The following is a 4,677-nucleotide window of genomic DNA, read 5'->3' as shown; positions in this document are numbered from 1 at the left end:
ACATCTTACGTAAACTGTCAAAAACAGGAGAAGAAACAGTTTCCAAATTGTTTAACCAGCATAGCCTTAATATTTCATATTGAAACCTAATAGGACATCACCAGAAAGGAAACTTACACTCCACTTCCTCTTGTGAACTAAGTACAAAATTACCAAATGAACTACGAGTAAACCCATTTCAACCACATATAAAATGGGGTTGATCATATATCACAACCAAGTTGACTGATTTCCAGTGAGTTAACATTCAAAAGCCAATCACTGTAAGCTACCTTATCAACATAAAAAGATAACAAAAAATGCTCAATCAACAAACAAAAAAGCAATTGATAAAATTCAGTACCCATTCATAAATTTGAAAACTGAGCTAACACAGAGGAAGCAACATTCCCAGTTAAACACCCCTGCAGTTGAGAATAGTGACACAACTTATTTGCAGCCAAAAGATAAAAACTGAAGTATAATCTTACAACTTTTGAGAAATCTATGTTTTTCAGCTAAAAAGAGACAGACTTGGCCTTTGAATCATCTCTTTCCCTCCCAGGAAGGCAATCCAAGGCCTGGAAAAACAGCAGCTACATTGTAACCACAAGAACAAAAGCTATAGGGCTAAGGAAGTACCAGGAAACTGACAAGAGCCTTGCACTGCCTTCCTCTGAACATTTTTGTTTTTGAGACAAAGTCTCGCTGTCGCCCAGGCTGGAGTGCAGTAATGCCATCTTGGCTCACTGCAACCTCTGCCTCCCAGGTACAAGCATTTCTCCGGCCTCAGCCTCCAGAGTCTACAGGCATGTGCCACCACGCCTGGCTATTTTTTGTATTTTTAGTAGAGATGGGGTTTCACCATGTCAGTCAGGATGGTCTCGATCTCCTGTGTGATCTGCCTGTCTCCGCCTCCCAAAGTACTGGGATTACAGGTGTGAGCCACCGTGCCTGGCCTCTTCTGCACAAAACGAACCTATTACTTCATTTTTGCCCACTGCCAATCACCTCCCTCCACATCTTAGAGCATCACACTTCCCTAACCTAGAAACAACCCCCAGCCTTATCACCGGGAAGGTGGATTTGAGAGCTGTTTTTCTGCTTCCTCCTTTGGCTGCCTTGTAAATCCATCTTTTTTCTTTTGCAAAACCCATGTCACAAGTGGTGGACTTGCTGTGCACAGGCAGAATGTACCTAGACCTGGCCAGTGACACCGCGGATGGCCAACGGCTGCCTCTTTCCTTCCTCCTTCCACATCACACATAAAGGCCCCTTTTGGCCAACTCTTCCTCTGGGAAGCCCCTCCTCAAAGGGCACAGAACTGATGGGGAAGCCAGAGAGAGGGAGCTCAGAATGGAGGCAAAAAGCCAGGAATGTGGAGGCCGACTTCTGCTCAGCTTTGCTCCCTTGCTTAGAGAGGCTGGAGCCCAGGGCATCAGCCACAGGCCTCAGGACAAACCCTGGGCCGAGGAAAACAGAGCTGGATGAATCCTTGGAGACCATGAGATCCACTGTCTCACTCTGCAGACTGGGAAATCGGCTCTGACTCCGGCTGTGGATTGCGGCAGGTCCCAGGCCACTAACTGTCCTCTCTGGCCAGCACCACTGCAGCCTGGGCCTCAGCTGGTGGAGCAAATCAGGCTCATCCACTGCCAAGCAACTGCAACAAGGGCATGCAGCAGTCGTGGGCAGAGCCCAGGCCAGGACGTCAGCCTGCAGCTGGGGCCTGGCTAGGCCAGACACGGGGCCGGGTGCACAGCAGGGAGGGTGCCTGCCCATCTCGACAGCCATCCTCCTCCTGGGCACACTCACCGAAAGGCACACCTTAAAACAAAATAAAATATATTATCAAATATTCCAGGGCGGGTGCAGTGGCTGACGCCTATAACCCCATCACTTTGGGAGGCTGAAACAGGTGGATCACTTGAGGTCTGGAGTTCAAGACTAGTCTGGTCGACATGGTGAAAGCCCTGTCTCTACTAAAAACACAAAAATTACCCCAGCGTGGTTGCATGTGCCTGTAAATCCGGCTACTCCGGAGACTAAGGTGGGAGAATCGCTTGAACTTGGGAGGTGGAGGTTGCGGTGAGTGAAGGGCAACAGAGCAAGACTCAGTCTCAAGAATAAATAAATAAATAAATATTTCAAACATACATAAATGTGTAGGAGCCCATATGCCAAACCCCTGGGTACCACTCTCTGGGGTTATCAGAACATACTCATATGTAGTGATACTTGCTTCAGACTTTCTGGTTTCATGAACTAAAACAAACTTATATATGAAATAAAGCCCCCAGAACCTCCCCCTACAGGCTTATTCCGCTACCAGTCCCTCCAGGTACCCACTCCTCTGAATTCAGAGTTCATAACTCTTGTGCAATATTTTATAGTTCTACCACTTATGCGGATGTCTTTAAACATATTTTTAAATGTTAGCTAATATGTGTATGTCCTATTTGTTATACGTGACTTGTACATGTTATTGAAAACTTTGTTTTGGTTAACTTCTTTTTTTCTTTTTCTTTTTTTTGACAGTCTCGCTCTGTCTCAGGCTGGAGTGCAATGGCACCACGTCGCTCACTGCAACCTCTGACTCCCTGGTTCAAGTGATTCTCCTGCCTCAGCCTCCTGAGTAGCTGGGATTACAGGCACGCACCACCACGCCCAGCTAATTTTTATATTTTTAGTAGAGATGGGGTTTCACCATGTTGGCCAGGATGGTCTCCATCTCTTACCTCGTGATCCACCCGCCTTAACCTCCCAAGTACTGGGATTATAGGCATGAGCCTATCCTTGTCATTTCTATGTCCAATTCCCTCATTCCTATTGATGCTAAATCTCTTGCTATTTTGCAGATCAGATCCTTCAAGTTTCCTTTTCTATTTTTTTTTTCAGATGGAATCTTGCTCTGCTTCCCAGGCTGGTGCACAGTGGTGCAATCTCGGCTCACTGAAACTTCTGCCCCTGGGTTCAAACGATTCTCATGCCTCAGCCTCCTGAGTACCTGGGACTACAGTCACGTACCAACATAGCCAGCTAATTTGTGTTTTTAGTAGAGATGAGGTTTCACCATGTTGGCCAGGCTAGTTTCAAACTCCTGATCTCAGGTGAGCTGCCCACCTTGGCCTACCAAAGTGCAGGGATCACAGGCTTCACAACCACTGTGCCTGTAACTTTTCTATGAATTACGTGTTTATATTGTTTGCCCACTTTTCTTTTGGTTGGCTGACGTTTAAAAATATTAGTTTATAAGAATTCCTTAAATATTCTACATATGTATCCTCTGTCGATTATATGAATTGCAAATATCTGCTCTTGATCTACAGTTTCTCTTTAAACTTTGTTTGTGGTATTTTTGGTTGAAAAGAAGTCTAATACTTTGGCGAAATCAAATCTATCACCATTTCTCTTTTGAGCTTATTCTTTTAATATCTTTTTCTTTTGAGACAGACTCTCACTTTGTTGCCCAGGCAGGAGTACAGTGGCTAAATCACAACTCACTGCAGCCTCAAGTTCCTGGCCCCCAGTGATCCTCTCTCCTTAGCCTCCTGAGTAGCCAGGACTACAGGCATGCAGCCGACCAAGTAGCTAATTTTGTGTGTGTATATATATAACATAACAAGACCCTATCTCTCCATACATATATATGGAGAGACAGGGTCTTGTTATGTTACCCTGGCTGGTCTGGAAGTCCTGGGCTCAAGCAACCCTCCTGCTTTAGCCTCCCAAAGTGCTGGGATTATAGGTGTGAACCACCACACCCAGCCACTTTCAGTACTTTATTTAAGAAACTACTTTCTATGTACTATAGACTGAATGTGTTCCTTCAAAATTTATATGTTGAAATCCTAGCCTCCAATGTAATGGTGTTAGGAGGTGAGGCCCTTGGGAGGCAATTAGGTCAGGAGAGTGGAGCTCTCAAGATGAATTAGCACCTCCATAAGAAGAGATGCAGAGCCGGGTCCCTTGCTCTCAGGCCCCTCTGCTCCATTCTCTGGGACAGGAGAGTCCTACCTGCTCGTGGGGCCACTTCAGCCTCTCCTCTGGGGTCCTAGTCTTGGGCTTGAAGCCACTCTGGGGGTCTTCACAGTGCTTGGCCTCAGGAGGGAGGTTCAGTGACTTGGGTTTCGCTTCATGCCTGCTGGGGCTGCAGCTGGCCTTGCTGGGCATGCAGGCCTCTGTAGAGTCCCCAGGTCTCAGTTCAGGCCCATGCTCAGGGCTGGCCTCACTGGCGCTGGTGATGCTGGTCATGCTCAGGCTCCTCTTGATCACGGCCATGATAGGGTCAATGTCCTCCTCCTGGTCCTCCAGGTCCCCGTCCCCATGCCTCAGGTGGTACGGGGAGGCACCAGTGTTCCCGTTGGCCTCTGTGGGGTAGTAGCCCTAGTAGCCTTCTTTGCTGGGACAGTCGTGGCCATCTTATTCCTGGTCGTGGGCCTCCAGGACAGAGGGCTCGTCCTCTGTCCAGGATGGGCAGGTGGCCGTCCGGGTAGTCCTGGCTGCCCTCAGCACAGTGGCTATGGGGCTGCAGGCCCGCTTAGTCCAGCCACTCCTCTCCTGTCCCACAGTAAGACTCTCCTGACCCAGAGAAGGTAGCAGAGGTGCCTGAGAGCAAGGGACCACCTGGTACAGCCCCCGGAGATGCTGAAGTGAGGTGGGCTGGGTGCCTTACAGTTCTAATGGTGGCTGAGCTCT

At 48.0% G+C, this 4,677-nt stretch overlaps 1 pseudogene; it reads right to left on the bottom strand.

Moving 5' to 3' along the window:
* Nucleotides 1-3,879: 3,879 nt before the first annotated feature.
* Nucleotides 3,880-4,492, bottom strand: LOC135273240 (amyloid-beta A4 precursor protein-binding family A member 2-like; annotated as a pseudogene).
* Between the last annotated feature and the right edge of the window lie 185 nt (nt 4,493-4,677).

The sequence above is a fragment of the Aotus nancymaae genome, unplaced genomic scaffold (assembly GCF_030222135.1).
Source record: "Aotus nancymaae isolate 86718 unplaced genomic scaffold, 86718_ANA_hifiasm-v0.15.2.pri h1tg000540l, whole genome shotgun sequence".
In the NCBI taxonomy this organism is placed as follows: Eukaryota; Metazoa; Chordata; class Mammalia; order Primates; family Aotidae; genus Aotus; species Aotus nancymaae.
Note: the sequence above shows the minus strand (reverse complement) of the source record. Positions and strands in the feature narration are given on the sequence as shown.